The sequence below is a fragment of the Drosophila hydei genome, unplaced genomic scaffold (genome assembly GCF_003285905.1).
Source record: "Drosophila hydei strain 15085-1641.00,03,60 unplaced genomic scaffold, DhydRS2 tig00000384-arrow-arrow-pilon, whole genome shotgun sequence".
In the NCBI taxonomy this organism is placed as follows: domain Eukaryota; kingdom Metazoa; phylum Arthropoda; class Insecta; order Diptera; family Drosophilidae; genus Drosophila; species Drosophila hydei.
This window is the reverse complement of record NW_022045722.1, coordinates 320,009-343,677: the sequence shown is the minus strand read 5'-3', so window position 1 is coordinate 343,677 and position 23,669 is coordinate 320,009.

Sequence of the window (23,669 nt, the reverse complement as noted above, 5' to 3'; positions counted from 1 at the left end):
TCGTAATTTTTCTGCAGGCTTTTTTAATTTTTGGGAATTTGGTTATAAAATGTATAGTGTTGATGGATTCCTCTAGCCAAATTGATTTTAAATCTGAGGAGTCCAAAATGTTTGGGCTAACAATGAGCCTTCGCGAGAGTAATAGCAAGCATTAAACTTTGCAACTCCATCGTCCGCATTCTGTTTCTGGACAGTGTTTCAGTGTTTCAAATAAATAAATCAATAAAATCAATTTGTGAGTTTTGGCTATCCCGAGAACTCCACTGACAGCAAATGTTAACTGGTTAAGTTGGTCTTGAACCTCAGTGTTTACTTCTATCCGTCTACTGTTGGCATTCATTAGTCGCATTTCAGTGGACCTAGTCTGCTCTAAATCACCAGCATCGGGTGTACCCGCCACCAAAATGTTTTATAAAAACTATGCCAAGTGGCTAAAGGTAAATAGAAAACTATATCTTACTTATTCGAAATTGCCTAGCGGCTTAAAAAAAAGGTGTAATAAAAAAAAACAAGGGAGTCATCTTAGGTTGTCCTTGTGGACCACCCTTCCTTTAATGAGGACCTCGGTCCCCAGGTCTGCTTCCACGGCCTTCTCGACACATAAAGGTGTGAGTTTGTTTCCGAGCCGTCGGTTGGACTTGACCAAAACCTTGTCACCAACATCGAAGACTCTATTCTGCCGCTTTGCGTTCTCCCTAGCTCTGAGCGTCGTCTGAGCGTTTCTGATCTTTTCTTCTATCTTCTCTTGTGGCTCATCAGAGTGCGCCTGAACCACATCAACTGGTCTCTGGTCGATGACCGAATGGATCGACTTATTGTATTCGGTTGTGGCCAGTAAAATGACTTCTACGGTGTCATTTATGCCTTTGTCGATCTTTAGGCATCTGGCTAGCTCTAACAGAGTGCTGTGAAAGCGCTCAACCTGTCCATTCGATATGCTATGCAATGGTGGTGCATTTGAAATGCTGACCCCATAGTTGTTTGTGAGCATAGTCATGATGGTCTCTGAATTCAATGACGGTTCATTGTCACAGTAAATGGATCTGGCTTTTGGAAAAAAATTCATAAGTTGCATTACGGCTGGCTTCAGATCCACAATGGTTCTTGAAGCGACCGGTTGGACGATAGCAAACTTAGAGAACTTGTCGATGCAAGTGAGAAAGTATTTCTTGTCAGTGGAGAAAATGTCTATGTGTAACATCTCTCCTACATGTGAGGGGATCGGTGTCTCTCCAAGCTCTTGTTTTTTGGGGTGTCTATCATACTTAGCCCTAGCACATGTTTTGCAGTTTTGTACTATTTCCTTGGCAATTTTTGCCATCCGTGGAAAGTAGTACTCCGAGAGTACCTGCTTAACATTTTCCTGTGCAGACCTATGGGCCCTATTATGCTCGACTGTGAGGATTTCCCTTCCTTCTCCAACCGCAAATATGTCCACTACGCGATTTTTGCAATGCCAGAACTTTGTGGCTGGGTATCTTCGCACCAATGCATCTTGTATCATTGCAAGCGTGTGTAAATTACAGTGGAGAGCATTTACGCATTTGGGTGAGACTACATCTTCGAGCTCGTCTAGCAGCGATTCGACGCATGTATAGCTGATCAAGTAGCGTTTCTTATTTCCAAAAAGAATAAAACTTCGTTTTAAGGGGAAACGCGCCTCTTCTAGCACTATCTGGTTTTGAAAACAGTTCAAGGGTTTGTCTGTCGTCTCAATGGTGTTGGTGAGAGATACCTCACTGTGGATCGTTGCAGCGCAGGACTCAATTTCTTGCTCATTTATAGCGTTGAGCTGCTGTCTTGACAAGGCATCCGCAACCAGATTGTCCTTGCCAGGTTTATAGAAGATACGTGCATTAGACTCGTCAATGCGCGCTTTCCACCTTTTGATTTTCGCATTTGGATTAGATTCCGAAACTGCGAAGGTCAAGGGTTGATGGTCAGTGAAGATATTAATGTCTTTCACCCCATACAAATAGTGCCTTAATTTGGCAAGTGACCATACAATGGCCAATAACTCTCTCTCATTGGTTGCATAGTTAACCTCACTGTCCTTCAATGTTCTTGAAATCATTGTTATAGGACGACCCTCTTGAGACAAAACTGCACCTATGCCGTGAGCCGAAGCATCGGTCGTTAGATCGAATGGCTTCTTAAAATCGGGGTACCTGAGCATTACATTCTCGGATGACAAAATATCGCGCAACTTCTGAAATGCCCTCTGCTGCACTTCAGAGAATTGAACCTTTATATTTCTGGACCTATGCTTACTGACTGTTCCATTTTCACCCTTCAGGATATTCGAGATGGGTCTTGCTATTGCGGCGAAGTCCCTAATGAAACATCTGTAATAACTTGCGAGGCCTAGAAATGATCTAACCTCGAACAGCGTTTTTGGTTCTGGATACTCCTGTATTGCCCTAACCTTTTCAGGATCCGTCGTGGTGCCAGTGCTGGTGACTACGAAACCAAGAAAGTTCACGCTTTTCTTAAAAAAACGTGACTTTTCGACGGAGACCCTCATGTTTGCTTCGTGTAAGCTTTTTAGGACCCAATCCACGTGTTTAATGTGGGATTCCTCATCTTCTGAAAAGATGATTACGTCATCGACATAAACATAGCAAAATTTGCCAATCTGCTCTCGCAGTATGTCGTCGATGGTTCTTTGAAAGATGCTTGCTGCATTCTTTAATCCAAAGGGGAGTCTTTTGAACTCGTATCTCCCCCCGTTCACAGAGAAAGAGGTTTTTTCACGGTCGCGTTCAGCGAGTATGATCTGGTGATAACCAGACTTGAGGTCTAATGTTGAAAAGAATTTGGCTCTCCCCAAATTCCCCAATATCATTGATATATTTGGCATAGGGTATTTGTCCGGCACGGTTTTTTCGTTAAGTTTACGAAAGTCCATTACCAACCTCATTTTCCTATTGCCCGCTTCATCAGTGCCCTTCTTGTCTACTACCCATATTGGGTTATTGTAGGGAGAGACGGACTTTTGAATTATATCATTCTTTAGTAGATCTTTGATTTCTTTATTAACGAAATCAGCCGCTCCCATTGGATATGGGTAAAGCTTGGCATAGATCGGTTGCTCGTCTGTAGTCCTAATGGTAGCCACGACTGATGTGTTATACGGCAACGCCTCGTCTGGGTCTGCAAAGGCCTTTTGTCTGGTCTTCAGCATTTTCAAAAAAGAACTTCTAACTAATGGGGATGCGTCTGCACAGTCTACATTTGTGAAATTTACATTTTTGCATTTGTGGAAGGTGATTGGTTCGACCTCCGTGCCCCACTTAAGTTGTCCTGAAGCTAAACAAAGCGAAGCAGATGCCTGCTTTAGCAGGTCAAGGCCTATAATCCCATCAAAGGTTGATAAGTCCGGCAGAATAAAAAAAGTTGCTTTTAACCCAAACATTGAAACAAAGCATTTGTGTGTAATTTGTGTCTCGCCGTGAATGGAGTGAATTTTGAAGGGGGACTCTACCGAGCGGACGCCTTTCAACCCTTTATGTGGCCGAATGAAATTCTTGGCCGCGCCCGTGTCTATGAGGAATTGCATGTGAGTCCCTCCTACTCTTCGTCTGATGACGGGTAGAAGGGATTTACTCCTAAAAAATTAAGGGCATCAGAGTTATAACTAGTAACGTCATTGATTTGTGCCGCTGCGCTGGAGGCAGCATCAGCACACACCTCTGCCCCCTGTCCCGCGCCTTGCGTGACGTGATTCAACCTTTGCTGCTTTCTCAGACCGCCTGTGCGGTCAGATGCGGGGTGCTTCTTGTTCGCGTAAGCAAGGGCCTGAGTGGGCTGCATTACCCTTGAAAAGGAAGGATCGACCTCCATGGGCACTGGTGCGCCATTATTGTTGTGCTGCCTGGTGCTTCGTGGGTCAGTCCGAAATGGGGCCCTGTTTTGCTTGCTAAAGTGCGGATTCTTTGTACCGCTAGCTTGTCTTTCGGCTTGATGCGAATACCTCTCATATTGGTGACCCTGCGCTTTTGCATGCGGCTTGCGCTCTTTGTCTTCAAGACTTTTTGCAAAATTAGCCGCGAATGAGTACCTTTCGTGATTCGACTCGACCTCTTGCGCGAGAGCTAGCGCTGAAGGCAGATCTCTGGGCTTTGCTGCAAAGAGCACATCTGTTAGACTGCGCTTGAGACCCGATATGAACACACGCAACGCATCGTCGCGGAATTTTTCACATAGGCCCTTTGCTAAAGCCGGCTCATATGACATATTAACTTTGTTTGTGAGAAGAGCGAGTTTCTTCTCTACTTCATCATAATATTGAAGCAGGGACAGGCCACCTTGCCTCAAGGTACTTAATTCTTGTTCAATGACATGAATTGGTCTCTTATCACTGTATGTGAAATCTAGGCGATTTATTATCGCATCAAAATTCAGCACAGTACCAAATGAGGCTAGCACCGCGTCTGCGGGGCCCCTAATCTTGCTTCTTATGATGATGACGGCCTGATAATGACGAGAACTGCCATTATACGGTCTGAAGATCTCGTAAGTGGCTAATGCTGCCTGCCTCCAAGATACATACGATTCCTGTACCCCTGCAAACTCAGGTAAGCATTTGACGGCATCTAGTGGCTCGTCACAGTGAATATCGTTCCTAATTCCTATAGCAGCATACGCTACTACTTGTGGGGCGGCAACGTTTGCTACCGCTATTTGTTCAGCTAACTCATTAATTCGTTGAGTTAATACATGTTCCCTCTGCTGGTTTACAGCGGCCTGTTCGGCTAAAGCTTTGCTAGTAGCCGTCCTTATTATTTCCGTAAGCTGATCTGCATCCATTCTACCTGATGGTGGGGGAACTACACAGTCGGAATCTGAGTCGCTAGACTGCCTGCGAGGGTTTCTATATTGGTTGAACCGAGACATGCGCAGGTCAGTGGTCGCGAAAAATAAAACGGGCCGTCAGAAGATGGGTCGAATTACGTCACAGCTCTGAACTACGAGAACTGCATGCACAACTTCAGACACACAGAAAGTAACACAATGTAATTTTATTGACGATCTGAATGATCAATTGCTGCCACTAAAATTCCCAAAGTAGTCACTCTCACTTGGTTCTGATCATTAATTTTTTTTTTTTTTTTTACATGCAATTGCAATATAAAATACTCGCTAGTCCTAGGTATTTTTTTATAAAATAAATTTTAACACTTTTTGTGTTTGAAGAAAAATTTTGGCTAGAGTATCCACTTACAAGATTCAACTAACACAAAACAAAAAAAAAAAAAATCCCTTTATAAGATCTGTCAATTGCAGCTCCCGCGCTGCTGTCTTAATTGTTGTTGGTTGTGGAGTCCGACCACTAGTTGGGCGCCAATTATATGTTTTCCAGTCCTGTGGTGACTGAAAGTTAGGTTGAGAGGCGACTGTGCCTCTTATTGCTGGCCTCGGGCTCAGACAATGAAATAAGCCATTTAACGAGCAAATGACGGAGTGAATATTTATTTAAGCGGTTTACTGGAAGGCAGTATTTGTTCAGATGGCCGTTGCTGGAGACAGGGCTCTTGGGCGATGATGCCAGATGCTGCGTATAGGCCGAAGGAGTTGCTGCTCACGCTTAGCTTATTGCCGGCGTTGTGCAGCAGATTGTTACAGTTCTTGCCGCTGATCTTGGCCGACTTTTGCCCGTCGTCGGTATCGTGTTGCTGCTGCTGCTAGCCGCCCTGTACTCCTTGTCGTCGCTCTCGCTGCGCACCGATGCTCGATACGCAGGAAATGTCTTCGTCTTGCTCTTCAGAGAGCCGTTCAGCAGTAGCTGCTGTTGCCGTGCGGCAACTGCCGACAATGCCGGCAGCTGCAGTTGACGTGATGCCGCTGCCGATGAGGATGAGGATGAGCCGGCAGCCGTGGCAGGTGTCGACAGAGATGGGCAGCGGTTGGAGCAACCTGTGGCTGTGAAACTTCTTGAATTAATGCAGTTGGCGGTGTTTTGGGGATTTCTTGACTTGGTTCTAGTATGGATGAAGAGTCGCTTGGCTCTGCCGCCGCGAAGAGTTCGTTAGTTGTTGCTGGCTGATGAGCTTCTACTGTTGGTGGTGGTGCCGTGAACAAGGGGGTTTCCTCAACGATTCCGCTTGTAGATTTGCATGCTGTGGTTCTGGCTTAGCATCCAACTATGGGGCGAATAGAGCTGTTGCTGGTTCTTGTGGACGACAGGATAAATCGTAATTTTTCTGCAGGCTTTTTTAATTTTTGGGAATTTGGTTATAAAATGTATAGTGTTGATGGATTCCTCTAGCCAAATTGATTTTAAATCTGAGGAGTCCAAAATGTTTGGGCTAACAATGAGCCTTCGCGAGAGTAATAGCAAGCATTAAACTTTGCAACTCCATCGTCCGCATTCTGTTTCTGGACAGTGTTTCAGTGTTTCAAATAAATAAATCAATAAAATCAATTTGTGAGTTTTGGCTATCCCGAGAACTCCACTGACAGCAAATGTTAACTGGTTAAGTTGGTCTTGAACCTCAGTGTTTACTTCTATCCGTCTACTGTTGGCATTCATTAGTCGCATTTCAGTGGACCTAGTCTGCTCTAAATCACCAGCATCGGGTGTACCCGCCACCAAAATGTTTTATAAAAACTATGCCAAGTGGCTAAAGGTAAATAGAAAACTATATCTTACTTATTCGAAATTGCCTAGCGGCTTAAAAAAAAGGTGTAATAAAAAAAAACAAGGGAGTCATCTTAGGTTGTCCTTGTGGACCACCCTTCCTTTAATGAGGACCTCGGTCCCCAGGTCTGCTTCCACGGCCTTCTCGACACATAAAGGTGTGAGTTTGTTTCCGAGCCGTCGGTTGGACTTGACCAAAACCTTGTCACCAACATCGAAGACTCTATTCTGCCGCTTTGCGTTCTCCCTAGCTCTGAGCGTCGTCTGAGCGTTTCTGATCTTTTCTTCTATCTTCTCTTGTGGCTCATCAGAGTGCGCCTGAACCACATCAACTGGTCTCTGGTCGATGACCGAATGGATCGACTTATTGTATTCGGTTGTGGCCAGTAAAATGACTTCTACGGTGTCATTTATGCCTTTGTCGATCTTTAGGCATCTGGCTAGCTCTAACAGAGTGCTGTGAAAGCGCTCAACCTGTCCATTCGATATGCTATGCAATGGTGGTGCATTTGAAATGCTGACCCCATAGTTGTTTGTGAGCATAGTCATGATGGTCTCTGAATTCAATGACGGTTCATTGTCACAGTAAATGGATCTGGCTTTTGGAAAAAAATTCATAAGTTGCATTACGGCTGGCTTCAGATCCACAATGGTTCTTGAAGCGACCGGTTGGACGATAGCAAACTTAGAGAACTTGTCGATGCAAGTGAGAAAGTATTTCTTGTCAGTGGAGAAAATGTCTATGTGTAACATCTCTCCTACATGTGAGGGGATCGGTGTCTCTCCAAGCTCTTGTTTTTTGGGGTGTCTATCATACTTAGCCCTAGCACATGTTTTGCAGTTTTGTACTATTTCCTTGGCAATTTTTGCCATCCGTGGAAAGTAGTACTCCGAGAGTACCTGCTTAACATTTTCCTGTGCAGACCTATGGGCCCTATTATGCTCGACTGTGAGGATTTCCCTTCCTTCTCCAACCGCAAATATGTCCACTACGCGATTTTTGCAATGCCAGAACTTTGTGGCTGGGTATCTTCGCACCAATGCATCTTGTATCATTGCAAGCGTGTGTAAATTACAGTGGAGAGCATTTACGCATTTGGGTGAGACTACATCTTCGAGCTCGTCTAGCAGCGATTCGACGCATGTATAGCTGATCAAGTAGCGTTTCTTATTTCCAAAAAGAATAAAACTTCGTTTTAAGGGGAAACGCGCCTCTTCTAGCACTATCTGGTTTTGAAAACAGTTCAAGGGTTTGTCTGTCGTCTCAATGGTGTTGGTGAGAGATACCTCACTGTGGATCGTTGCAGCGCAGGACTCAATTTCTTGCTCATTTATAGCGTTGAGCTGCTGTCTTGACAAGGCATCCGCAACCAGATTGTCCTTGCCAGGTTTATAGAAGATACGTGCATTAGACTCGTCAATGCGCGCTTTCCACCTTTTGATTTTCGCATTTGGATTAGATTCCGAAACTGCGAAGGTCAAGGGTTGATGGTCAGTGAAGATATTAATGTCTTTCACCCCATACAAATAGTGCCTTAATTTGGCAAGTGACCATACAATGGCCAATAACTCTCTCTCATTGGTTGCATAGTTAACCTCACTGTCCTTCAATGTTCTTGAAATCATTGTTATAGGACGACCCTCTTGAGACAAAACTGCACCTATGCCGTGAGCCGAAGCATCGGTCGTTAGATCGAATGGCTTCTTAAAATCGGGGTACCTGAGCATTACATTCTCGGATGACAAAATATCGCGCAACTTCTGAAATGCCCTCTGCTGCACTTCAGAGAATTGAACCTTTATATTTCTGGACCTATGCTTACTGACTGTTCCATTTTCACCCTTCAGGATATTCGAGATGGGTCTTGCTATTGCGGCGAAGTCCCTAATGAAACATCTGTAATAACTTGCGAGGCCTAGAAATGATCTAACCTCGAACAGCGTTTTTGGTTCTGGATACTCCTGTATTGCCCTAACCTTTTCAGGATCCGTCGTGGTGCCAGTGCTGGTGACTACGAAACCAAGAAAGTTCACGCTTTTCTTAAAAAAACGTGACTTTTCGACGGAGACCCTCATGTTTGCTTCGTGTAAGCTTTTTAGGACCCAATCCACGTGTTTAATGTGGGATTCCTCATCTTCTGAAAAGATGATTACGTCATCGACATAAACATAGCAAAATTTGCCAATCTGCTCTCGCAGTATGTCGTCGATGGTTCTTTGAAAGATGCTTGCTGCATTCTTTAATCCAAAGGGGAGTCTTTTGAACTCGTATCTCCCCCCGTTCACAGAGAAAGAGGTTTTTTCACGGTCGCGTTCAGCGAGTATGATCTGGTGATAACCAGACTTGAGGTCTAATGTTGAAAAGAATTTGGCTCTCCCCAAATTCCCCAATATCATTGATATATTTGGCATAGGGTATTTGTCCGGCACGGTTTTTTCGTTAAGTTTACGAAAGTCCATTACCAACCTCATTTTCCTATTGCCCGCTTCATCAGTGCCCTTCTTGTCTACTACCCATATTGGGTTATTGTAGGGAGAGACGGACTTTTGAATTATATCATTCTTTAGTAGATCTTTGATTTCTTTATTAACGAAATCAGCCGCTCCCATTGGATATGGGTAAAGCTTGGCATAGATCGGTTGCTCGTCTGTAGTCCTAATGGTAGCCACGACTGATGTGTTATACGGCAACGCCTCGTCTGGGTCTGCAAAGGCCTTTTGTCTGGTCTTCAGCATTTTCAAAAAAGAACTTCTAACTAATGGGGATGCGTCTGCACAGTCTACATTTGTGAAATTTACATTTTTGCATTTGTGGAAGGTGATTGGTTCGACCTCCGTGCCCCACTTAAGTTGTCCTGAAGCTAAACAAAGCGAAGCAGATGCCTGCTTTAGCAGGTCAAGGCCTATAATCCCATCAAAGGTTGATAAGTCCGGCAGAATAAAAAAAGTTGCTTTTAACCCAAACATTGAAACAAAGCATTTGTGTGTAATTTGTGTCTCGCCGTGAATGGAGTGAATTTTGAAGGGGGACTCTACCGAGCGGACGCCTTTCAACCCTTTATGTGGCCGAATGAAATTCTTGGCCGCGCCCGTGTCTATGAGGAATTGCATGTGAGTCCCTCCTACTCTTCGTCTGATGACGGGTAGAAGGGATTTACTCCTAAAAAATTAAGGGCATCAGAGTTATAACTAGTAACGTCATTGATTTGTGCCGCTGCGCTGGAGGCAGCATCAGCACACACCTCTGCCCCCTGTCCCGCGCCTTGCGTGACGTGATTCAACCTTTGCTGCTTTCTCAGACCGCCTGTGCGGTCAGATGCGGGGTGCTTCTTGTTCGCGTAAGCAAGGGCCTGAGTGGGCTGCATTACCCTTGAAAAGGAAGGATCGACCTCCATGGGCACTGGTGCGCCATTATTGTTGTGCTGCCTGGTGCTTCGTGGGTCAGTCCGAAATGGGGCCCTGTTTTGCTTGCTAAAGTGCGGATTCTTTGTACCGCTAGCTTGTCTTTCGGCTTGATGCGAATACCTCTCATATTGGTGACCCTGCGCTTTTGCATGCGGCTTGCGCTCTTTGTCTTCAAGACTTTTTGCAAAATTAGCCGCGAATGAGTACCTTTCGTGATTCGACTCGACCTCTTGCGCGAGAGCTAGCGCTGAAGGCAGATCTCTGGGCTTTGCTGCAAAGAGCACATCTGTTAGACTGCGCTTGAGACCCGATATGAACACACGCAACGCATCGTCGCGGAATTTTTCACATAGGCCCTTTGCTAAAGCCGGCTCATATGACATATTAACTTTGTTTGTGAGAAGAGCGAGTTTCTTCTCTACTTCATCATAATATTGAAGCAGGGACAGGCCACCTTGCCTCAAGGTACTTAATTCTTGTTCAATGACATGAATTGGTCTCTTATCACTGTATGTGAAATCTAGGCGATTTATTATCGCATCAAAATTCAGCACAGTACCAAATGAGGCTAGCACCGCGTCTGCGGGGCCCCTAATCTTGCTTCTTATGATGATGACGGCCTGATAATGACGAGAACTGCCATTATACGGTCTGAAGATCTCGTAAGTGGCTAATGCTGCCTGCCTCCAAGATACATACGATTCCTGTACCCCTGCAAACTCAGGTAAGCATTTGACGGCATCTAGTGGCTCGTCACAGTGAATATCGTTCCTAATTCCTATAGCAGCATACGCTACTACTTGTGGGGCGGCAACGTTTGCTACCGCTATTTGTTCAGCTAACTCATTAATTCGTTGAGTTAATACATGTTCCCTCTGCTGGTTTACAGCGGCCTGTTCGGCTAAAGCTTTGCTAGTAGCCGTCCTTATTATTTCCGTAAGCTGATCTGCATCCATTCTACCTGATGGTGGGGGAACTACACAGTCGGAATCTGAGTCGCTAGACTGCCTGCGAGGGTTTCTATATTGGTTGAACCGAGACATGCGCAGGTCAGTGGTCGCGAAAAATAAAACGGGCCGTCAGAAGATGGGTCGAATTACGTCACAGCTCTGAACTACGAGAACTGCATGCACAACTTCAGACACACAGAAAGTAACACAATGTAATTTTATTGACGATCTGAATGATCAATTGCTGCCACTAAAATTCCCAAAGTAGTCACTCTCACTTGGTTCTGATCATTAATTTTTTTTTTTTTTTTTACATGCAATTGCAATATAAAATACTCGCTAGTCCTAGGTATTTTTTTATAAAATAAATTTTAACACTTTTTGTGTTTGAAGAAAAATTTTGGCTAGAGTATCCACTTACAAGATTCAACTAACACAAAACAAAAAAAAAAAAAATCCCTTTATAAGATCTGTCAATTGCAGCTCCCGCGCTGCTGTCTTAATTGTTGTTGGTTGTGGAGTCCGACCACTAGTTGGGCGCCAATTATATGTTTTCCAGTCCTGTGGTGACTGAAAGTTAGGTTGAGAGGCGACTGTGCCTCTTATTGCTGGCCTCGGGCTCAGACAATGAAATAAGCCATTTAACGAGCAAATGACGGAGTGAATATTTATTTAAGCGGTTTACTGGAAGAACGCTTTTTAACCCTGCTTTTAATTGTTCTTTTTTGAATAATCGAAACAGTTAATTTTATTGGTTTTTCTTATTATATTCACTATTTTTAGTTTTACTTATATGACACCAATTTTTAGCATGTCCTATCAGTACGAGTTAAAACACGAGACTGATCTATATTTTTACAAATCATAGCCTCACCGGCGTAAGTAGAGTTGCTCTTGCCAGGGCTGTTCCTTAACTTGTCTAGCACCCGATAATAAGTGTTGAATAATACCTTATATTAAGTGTTATAAGCTAACTAAGTGTTATAAGTTAACTTATATATTTATACATATTCTCCAAATTTTTGTTTCCGTTTAGTTTTGATATAACTCAACACGCTAAACTCTAAGCCTATTTTTAGTCAACTAATTCAAATGCATATCACAAACAAAAAAAACTCTCACGCCCACTTATCTCAAACTTGGCTTTGCTGGCCTTGATCTTGGTCCCACGCGCCATCACTACCCCTTATCACAACTTTTTTTTGTTTTATGTTTTTACGCATGCATATCACTCACAAAAAACTCTCACACCCCCTTATCTCAAACTTGGCTTTGCTGGCCTTGATCTTGGCTGCTGACCTTGATCTTGGCTCCACGCGTCGCCTCCACCCTTATCTCAAGCTATTGTTGCTGAGTCATCACCTTGGCTTTGCTGGCCTTGATCTTGGCTGCTGACCTTGATCTTGGCTCCACGCGTCGCCTCCACCCTTATCTCAAACTATTGTTGCTGAGTCATCACGTTCTTGTCTCAAGCTATTGTTGTTGAGCCACCACGTGATCTTGAACAAAATTACCATGAGATGTAGGAGTTATGTTTGTTGTTATTGTTGTTAAGTCATCACGTGACCTTGAAAAAAATATACAAACAGGATATGACGTCACTTCCACTTCAAAACAGACTTCCGCTCCAAAACAGACTTCCACTCCCAAAAAACCTTATCTAAACCGGATGTGACGTCACTTCCGCTCCAAAACAGACTTCCGCTCCAAAACAGACTTCCACTCCCAAAAAACCTTATCTAAACCGGATGTGACGTCACTTCCGCTCCAAAACAGACAGTTCCTTACTACTCAAATTAAAATAAACTAGTTGAAATGAACGAGCTCAAATGAACTAGCTGAAATTAACCAGCACAAATGAACCAGTTCAAGTGAACCAGTTCAAATGAACGAGTTCAAATGAAGCACTTCAAATGAACCAGATGAAATAAACTAGTTCAAATGAACGAATTCAAATGAATCAGCTCAATTAAACCAGTTTAAATGAACTAGTTAAAATGAATGAGTTCAAATGAGCCAGCTCAAATAAAAAAGTTCAATTGAACTAATTTAGATGAACTTTTTTACCAGCTCAAATAAACTAGCTCAAGTGAACCAGTTCAAATGAACTAGTCAAAATGAACCACTTCAAATAAACCAGTTCAAATAGTTTAGTTCAAATTAACGAGTTCAAATGAACCAGCTCAAGTGAACCAGATCAAATGAACCAGTTCAAATGAACTAGTTCAAAGGAACTAGTTCAAATAAGCTAGTTTAAATAAACTAGTTTAAATAAACTAGTTCAAATGAACTTTTTTAACCAGCTCAAATGAACTAGTACAATGAACCAGTTCAAATGAACTAGTCCAAATGAACCAGTTCAAATTTTGACGTTTCACTTCTGGCCATTGCTAATTGACCTTCAACATCTGACCCATGACGCATGACCCATGACATTTGAACTATTACACGTGACCTGTGACCTTTAATATTTCACCTTCGACCGTTTACCTGTGACATTTACCTTCGACTTTTAACAATTGACCTGTGACCGTTGACCCCTTGACCTTTAACCTTTGACCATGACCCATGACATTTGGCCCATGACCCCTGACCCACGAACCATTTCCCATGACATTTGACCCATTACACGTGAGTTTTGACCGTTGATATGTGAATTTTGACCTTTTACCTTTGACTTTTGATCTTTGACCTTGTCCTCAGACCTTTTACCTTGACCTTTGACATTTGACCTTCGACTTTTGATGTTTGATCTGTAACCTTTGATCTCATGACCTTAAACATTTGACCATGACCATGGCATATAGTCCGTGATCCATTACCCATGACCCATAAACCATGACAGTTGACCTTTCTGAGCTTTTCTTTTGACTTTTGTGCTTTGAACTTTGACCATTCCCCTATGACATATTACCTATGACCAATGACCCCTGACACATGACCCATGACATATGACATATGACCCATGACCCATAACCTATGACTTATGACACATGACCCATTACCCATGATCCATGACATTTGACCTATTACACGTGACTTTTAACCTTTGACCTCTGAACTATGCTTTTGACCTTCGACCTTTGAACTTTGAATTTTTACCAATTTCCCTATGACATATTACCTATGACCCATGAGCCATGGGCCATGACGCATGTCCCGTGACCCATGACCCACGACTCATCAGCCGTGACCCATGACCCATAAGGTTCGACCCATTACAAGTGATTTTTTAGCTTTGCGCTTTAACTTTTGACCTGTGGCCTTTGACTTTTGACCTTTGGCCTTTTACTTTTGGCCTTTGACTTTTGACCTTTGACGTTTAACCTATAACCTTTGGTATTTGCCCGTTGAACTTTGAGCTTTCATGAACTATGATCTTTGACAAATGACCTTTGACCGTGACCTCCTGACTGTGACCCCTGACCCTGAACCTATGACCTTTGGAATTTTCCCTTTGACCTTTGAACTTTCATAACCCCTGATTTTTGACCCATGGCCTTTACCCATGACCTTGGATCCATTAACTTTGCGCTTTGACGTCACCACCACCATTATCGACGTGTTCCTATCGTCTATAATTCATATGGGAACATTTATAGCTTTTTTGCTTTCAGAAATCTTATTTGTTAAACAATTTTGAAGATATATTAATGTGCTGCATTCATCAATGTGAGGGCGATATATGGATACCAGATTAAATAATCGGAAATCAGGGTGTAATTTTTTTGTGATAATGTATGTAACACGCGGAAGGAATCGTGGCAGATCCCATAATCTTAATCAGGACGACAAGCCGAGTTGATTGCGCTCTGTCTGTCCGTTTGTGTGAACGCGTCGATCTCAGCATCTATAAGAGCTAGAGACTTTTTGTACGAATTTGGGGAGATTTGGAGACGGTATCCAAAATCCAACCAAAATCAAAATTTGGAAGACGTCCAAGATATAATTTATTAACTGTATTTCAATCATATTTTTATTCGATAACAATTAAATGCGAATATTTATCGAATATTTGAAACAAACTCGATATGCGCATGCTATACACGGACCTGCAAAAAAATTTCAGTCTCTCTCTTATAGAAGCTGAGATCAACGCGTTCACATATACGAAGAGACGGGTAGACAGATGGACAGGCGGACATACAGACTGACGGACAGGGCTCAGTCGACTCGGTTTGTCGTCCTGATCAAGAATATATATACTTCATAGGGTCTGCCACGCCTCCTTCTGCCTGTTACATACATTTGCACAAAACCATTATACCATGATTTCCCATTTTCAATGGGATCAGGGAATACAAAATATGAGTTATTCATAACGTCCTATGAACTGTTAGTCCTTGTATCTTTTATCAAAATTCGCAACGTTTTTCGTTACTGCTGATTTTTCAGAAACTTCAAAAACGTTAAAGTAAAAAATTTTTACAGCCTGAACACATTAAAAATTGGAAATCTGTATATAATGGTTCTGTAAAAATATAAGGAACAGGCAGGAGGAGGCGTATTATTAACCCATAAAGTAAATGTATTCATGATCAAGACGACGAGCCAACTCGATAATTATAATCGAAATATAGAAATATATAATTTTTCGATGTTGGCGATCTAAACAATTTTTACAGTTTTGTAAACTCGTGGCGTAAGTCTTCTGGCTTCAGTATTTTTCCTTCGCGCATTCTAATCAGCATTATTATTTTTGTTGATTTTTCATGTGATTTTTGTTGATTTTTTATATGTACATTCAAATGCGTTATTCATTTATATTGTATTATTATCCAAATGATGATCAAAATGTGTTTTGAGTTGTCAGCTGATAGTTTACTTTAGATTTGCAAATTTCCATCTGAGTAATACAGCGATGGTGCTGGTACTGGCGGTACTTGGTACCTCCAATAAAATCTCTTATTGATGCTGAGATCGACGCGCTCACACGGTCGGACGGGCAGGGCTTATTCCACTCAGCTTTTGGTCCTGATCTAGAATATATATACTTAATAGGCTCTGTTTCATAGATTGTCATAAAACCATTATACCCTGATTTCCCATTTTCAACTAATTAAAATCAAAATTGAACGAAATATACAAAAAATATACAAAAAAAATTCAAGTCTCTAGATTTTATAGATGCTGAGATTGACGCGGTCACACATACGGACGGACCGACGGGCGGACATGGCTCAACCAGCTCGCATCCGTTAGGACAAGAAGTATCACAGGATACAAACGTTGCACCATCATGCGACACCAACTAGCACTACAATATATACACAATAATGATACCACCAACTAGCACTACAATATATACACAATAATGATACCACCAATTTCTGGCATCGCCCAGCGCATCGACTTTAACTAGATACAAGGCAGACGTGCATTGATCACTTCGTGAAAGAGTATAATTATTTAAATAAAACTTGTTTTAAAATGTATGCATAATACTCATATTTAATTTAGTTTTGAGTTTTACTTAATATTAGCTTACCTCATTAATTAAATTTATCTTTATATGCACCTAATGAATTTAACATTTTACATTACTATGTAAATGTACATAGATATTCAAATGAACGAACTTCAAACGTACCAGGTTAAATGAACCACTTCAAATAAGCCAGTTCAAATGAACTAGTTGAAATGAACGAGTTCAAATGAACCAGTTCAAATAAGCTAGTTCAAATTAATTAGTTCAAATAAACTTTTTCAACCAGCTCAAATGAACCAGTTCAAATGAACCGGTTAAAATGAACCAGTTCAAATGAAACAGTTCAAATGAGCTAGTTCAAGTGAACGAGCTCAAATGAACCAGCTGAAATGAACCAGCTCAAATGAACCAGCTCAAATGACCCAGTTCAAATAAACTAGCTCAAATGAACCAGTTCAAATAAACTAGTTCAAATGACCGAGTTCAAAGAAACCAGTTCAAATGAACGAGTTCAAATAAACGAGCTCAAATGAACCAGTTTAAATGAACCAGTTCAGAAGAACCAATGCAAATGAACGAGCTCAAACGAACTAGTTCAACTGAACCAGTTCAAATAAACTAGTTAAAATGAACGAGTTTAAGTGAATCAGCTCAAATTAACCAGTTCAAGTGAAGCTACTATTTTAACCAGCTCAAATGAATTAGTTGAAGTAAACCAGTTGAAACAAACCATCTTAAGGGATGCATTTCAAATAAACTAGCTCAAATGATTCAGTTCAAATAAACTAGTTCAAATGAACGAGCTCAAATAAACCACCTCAAATGAACTAGTTCGAATCAACCAGTTCTAATGAACTAGTTGAAAAGATCTTGTTTAAAGGAACTAGTTCAAAAGAACCAATTCAAATAAACTAGCTCAAATGAACCAGTTCAAATAAAATGAACGAGCTCAAATAAACTAGCTGAAATTAACCAGCACAAATGAACCAGTTCAAATGAACGAGTTCAAATGAACGAGTTCAAATGAACCACTTCAAATGAACCAGATGAAATAAACTAGTTCAAATGAACGAATTCAAATGAATCAGCTCAATTAAACCAGTTCAAATGAACTAGTTAAAATGAATGAGTTCAAATGAGCCAGCTCAAATAAACCAGTTCAATTGAACCAATTTAGATGAACTTTTTTACCAGCTCAAATAAACTAGCTCAAGTGAACCTTCAACATCTGACTCAGGACCCATGACCCATGACGCATGACCCATGACATTTGACCTATTACACGTGACCTGTGACCTTTGATATCTCACCTTCGAGCGTTTACCTGTGACATTTGACCTTCGACTTTTAACAATTGACCTGTGACCGTTGACCCCTTGACCTTTAACCTTTGACCATGACCCATGACATTTGGCCCATGACCCCTAACCCACGAACCATTTCCCATGACATTTGACCCATTACACGTGAGTCTTGACCGTTGATATGTGAATTTTGACCTTTTACCTTTGACTTTTGATCTTTGACCTTGTCCTCAGACCTTTTACCTTGACCTTTGACATTTGACCTTCGACTTTTGATGTTTGATCTGTAACCTTTGATCTCATGACCTTAAACATTTGACCATGACCATGGCATATAGCCCGTGATCCATTACCCATGACCCATAAACCATGACAGTTGACCTTTCTGAGCTTTTCTTTTGAACTTTGACCATTCCCCTATGACATATTACCTATGACCAATGACCCTTGACACATGACCCATGACATATGACATATGACCCATGACCCATAACCTATGACTTATGACACATGTCCCATAACCCATGATCCATGACATTTGACCTATTACACGTGACTTTTAACCTTTGACCTCTGAACTATGCTTTTGACCTTCGACCTTTGAACTTTGAATTTTTACCAATTCCCCTATGACATATTGCCTATGACCCATGAGTGATGGGCCATAACACATGTCCCGTGACCCATGACCCACGACTCATCAGCCGTGACCCATGACCCATAAGGTTCGACCCATTACAAGTGATTTTTTAGCTTTGCGCTTTAACTTTTGACCTGTGGCCTTTGACTTTTGACCTTTGGCCTTTTATTTTTGGCCTTTGACTTATGACCATTGACGTTTAACCTATAACCTTTGGTATTTGCCCGTTGAACTTTGAGCTTTCATGAACTATGATCTTTGACAAATGGCCTTTGACCCATGACATTTTCCCCAACACCTTTTACCTTTGACCGTGACCTCCTGACTGTGACCCCTGACCCTGAACATATGACCTTTGGAATTTTCCCTTTGACCTTTGAACTTTCATAACCCCTGATTTTTGACCCCTTTTACTCATGACCTTGGACCCATTAACTTTGCGCTTTGACGTCACCACCACCATTATCGACGTGTTCATATCTATAATTCATATGGGAACATTTATAGCTTTTTTGCTTTCAGACATCTTATTTGTTAAACAATTTTGAAGATATATTAATGTGCTGCATTCATCAATGTGAGGGCGATATATGGATACCAGATTAAATAATCGGAAATCAGGGTGTAATTTTTTTATGATAATGTATGTAACACGCGGAAGGAATCGTGGCAGATCCCATAATCTTAATCAGGACGACAAGCCGAGTTGATTGCGCCCTTTCTGTCCGTTTGTGTGAACGCGTCGATCTCAGCATCTATAAGAGCTAGAGACTTTTTGTACGAATTTGGGGAGATTTGGAGACGGTATCCAAAATCCAACCAAAATCAAAATTTGGAAGACGTCCAAGATATAATTTATTAACTGTATTTCAATCATGTTTTTATTCGATAACAATTAAATGCGAATAGTTATCGAATATTTGAAACAAACTCGATATGCGCATGCTATACACGGACCTGCAAAAAAAAATTTCAGTCTCTCTCTTATAGAAGCTGAGATCAACGCGTTCACATATACGAAGAGACGGGTAGACAGATGGACAGGCGGACAGACAGACTGACGGACAGGGCTCAGTCGACTCGGTTTGTCGTCCTGATCAAGAATATATATACTTCATAGGGTCTGCCACGCCTCCTTCTGCCTGTTACATACATTTGCACAAAACCATTATACCATGATTTCCCATTTTCAATGGGATCAGGGAATACAAAATATGAGTTATCCATAACGTCCTATGAACAGTTAGTCCTTGTATCTTTTATCAAAATTCGCAACGTTTTTCGTTACTGCTGAATTTTCAGAAACTTCAAAAACGTTAAAGTAAAAATTTTTTACAGCCTGAACACATTAAAAATTGGAAATCTGTATATAATGGTTCTGTAAAAATGGTCGATGTTGGCGATCTAAACAATTTTTACAGTTTTGTAAACTCGTGGCGTAAGTCTTCTGGCTTCAGTATTTTTCCTTCGCGCATTCTAATCAGCATTATTATTTTTGTTGATTTTTCATGTGATTTTTGTTGATTTTTCATATGTACATTCAAATGCGTTATTCATTTATATTGTATTATTATCCAAATGATGATCAAAATGTGTTTTGAGTTGTCAGCTGATAGTTTACTTTAGATTTGCAAATTTCCATCTGAGTAATACAGCGATGGTGATGGTACAGGCGGTACTTGGTACCTCCAATAAAATTTGTTGCCTCTAGCTCTTATTGATGCTGAGATCGACGCGTTCATACGGACGGACGGACAGGGCTCATTCCACTCAGCTTTTGGTCCTGATCTAGAATATATATACTTAATAGGCTCTGTTTCATAGTTTGTCATAAAACCATTATACCCTGATTTCCCATTTTCAACTAATTAAAATCAAAATTGAACGAAATATACATAAAACTAAATTCAAAGTTTGGAGCCTACAAAAAAAATTCAAGTCTCTAGCTCTTATAGATGCTTAGATTGACGCGGTCACACATACGGACGGACCGACGGGCGGACATGGCTCAACCAGCTCGCATCCGTTAGGACAAGAAGTAACACAGGATACAAACGTTGCACCATCATGCATAATACTCATATTTAATTTAGTTTTGAGTTTTACTTAATATTAGCTTACCTCATTAATTAAATTTATCTTTATATGCACCTAATGAATTTAACATTTTTATATTGATTCAATTCAGTTGCAATAAATATTAAACTTAATTTATTTTGTATTTAACAGTAGCAAAAACGCCAGCATCAGCATCAGCATCAGTTATGACGATATTATTGTCTTGCCTTATACTAATGTACTGCGTACTACCATTAGTGGAACTATTTTACATTGTGGGGACTGATGTACCAGTAAAGCCATTTCCTTATAAGATGGTTTTTCCGTACGATCCATACAATAGTTGGATACGTTATACACTAACATATATATTTACTGCGTATGCTGGTATTTGTGTGGTGACCACACTGTTTGCTGAGGATTCAGTTTTTGGATTTTTTACAACATACACATGTGGACAATATCGTTTATTGCATAAACGCATCGACGTTTTAGTGGATAAGTGCAAAAAAAATATGTCTTTCGGAACTAACACTGAAGAACTTAACCTAAAAATAATACGCGAACTTCAAAGCATTTCACAACACCACAACAAAATAATCAGGTAAGAGTTTATATCTTATTGAAATTGAAATAAATACCAATTTTACAGAGTATTGGTAACATTGATGAAACTTGAAACTTTAATAGCTATATATATTCAAAATAAAATTTACAATTAGCTTTAGATGAAGATAATCATGTACGCAATAATAATGATTGCCGTCTTTGTCGAATAGACAGACAATATGCCGTATATTTGAACGCGACGATTTCAGCATCTATAAGAGCTATAGACTTGTTTAAAATATTCGACAACTATTGCCGTTTTATTGTTGTCGAATAATAACATAATCGAAGTGCAAATTATAAATTATATCTCTTACGTCTTAAGAGCTATAGTCTGCCAATGTTGTATTTAGTTTTATGTATATTTTTTGCAATTTTGATTTTGGTTTGATTTCGGATACCTGCTCCAAATTACCGCAAATTTTTTAAATTTAAGTTCAGTTGGAATTAGGTAACATAAATTAATCCAATCCAATAGAAAAGGTAGATCATATACGAAAAAAATTTCACATAATGGCCCTAGTTCCAACTAAACTTAAATTTTAAGAATTTGGGGGAATTTGGAGCCGGTATCCAAAATACAACAAAAATCAAAATTGCATAAAATATACATAAAACTAAATACAATTTGGAGGCTCTAGCTCCTCAGACGTTCGAGATATAATTTATTTACTGCATTTCAATAGTGTTTTTATTCGATAACAATTAAATGCGAACAGTTATCGAATATATGAAACAAACTTGACCTGCGCGTGCTATACACGGACCTACAAAACAAATTTCAAGTCTCTAGCTCTTATAGATGCTGAGATCCACGCGTTCACACATACGGACAGACAGACGGACAGACGGACGGACAGACAGACGGACAGGGCTCAATCGACTCGGTTTATCGTCCTAATCAATAATATATATACTTTATGGGGTCTGCCACGCCTCCTTCTGCCTGTTACATACATTTGCACAAAACCATTATACCCTGATTTCCCATTTTTAATGGGATCAGGGTATAAAAAAAGCAAACAGGACTAAGATCAGGGTATGCCTAACCTTTGATCGATTAATTCGCTTACGTCTTAATTAGCTTTTGTGAATTAAATGAATAAATTGTGGTCGATATATGGATACTATGGCAATTAAGGGGTTTTCAATAACCTGCATTTTAACTGTGTTTGTAAATATAATATTGTAGTCCTAATGATGATAATATACACACAATTATTTTTAAATTATATTTAAAGAAAAGAATATATATAGGTTGACTATTTTGTATGTCATGAAAACTATTAGTCCAACTGAATATATATTTTCAAAAATGATAACAACTTATTTAATTATATCCAATTAAAATTTGATAGCACCCCGACAATTTTTAGTTCTTATTAACAATTGTTTGTGTATTTGTTTTTCTTATTTCGTTATATTCATTTTAGGATTCTGTCTAATCGAAAGAGCTGCTTGAATTTCAAGCTGCCTCTGTCTCCAGTATGATTTTCACTAGGCCCCCTGCAGGATAGGCCTAGTTTATCCTCCAGGCATAGCCCCTCCTCTAGAAAAAGTCCACTTTCGAATTATGTTCGGAATCATCCATATCCTGAATGAATCTGTAATAGAAAAAAATGTTTACGATTAATATAAGGTTCCAGTTCAACGTGTAGTTCAAGATTTCGGATTGCGCTCAATCGATAGGTGGAGCAAATACCTCCGCTGTAACTAGGAGTTTTCTTTGCTCTCTACCAAAATGGCGCTGCGTAAGGATGGCGGACCTTACAACACTCATCAATAGAGAGCACTGAGCCAAAAGTCATTCTTAACATTTAACATGATGCCAAGATACTTTTTTCGGATCTCTTTGCTGTAATGGATTATGACCCTTAATACTGAAACTTGATGAGTTTCAGGGCCCTTCCTTGTGTTATACCTTTGAAGAAGCTCTTAACTGTTTGTCATATATATTTTAGGATATTGTATTCCACCAGCACATCGAGTATGATATGTGAGCTAGCCGTTTTACCTCATTTTTTACAAGCAGAGTCGCTATTACTCATGCTTCCATGTGGCACCTTCGTGTTTGCAGCGGGTTGCGTCCGTTAAGCGTTGTCTGACTGATTGGGATTTGTAGAGGCAGACCGTTGAGCCAGTAATTTGTTATATATCACTTTCTTGAGGGAGTTTCCTTAACTTTTTTAACTGCACCTCACAGTTTTTTTTAGCAAATGCAAAACACCTCCGTCAACCTGTGAAGACTGACCACTCTCGCTAGTTCCTTTTCGTGCGGAAATTTGAAAAGACTTAAAGCTGACGCTGCCGTTCCCCTCTCTTGAGCTAAGGGTATGGAACGCCATTCTAATCACATTAAATTCAAAATTACATTACAGCATCTCATCAAATTTTATCTTTATGTACTCCCCGAAAAGCTCGGAAATAATTTAGCAATATTGGTAGAACAGAAGTTCCTTCCCGGCAATACGATACTTTATTAATTCCTATAGCCTTGTATCTATGTGTTAACCTATACTTTAACATATGTTAATTTCACACAAATTAATGTTTATTGTTTCACTTCAGTACAAATTATTTTCATGTGTCAGCTTTTTAATAAGATATTCATTCATATTACCCGTATTTTAATTCC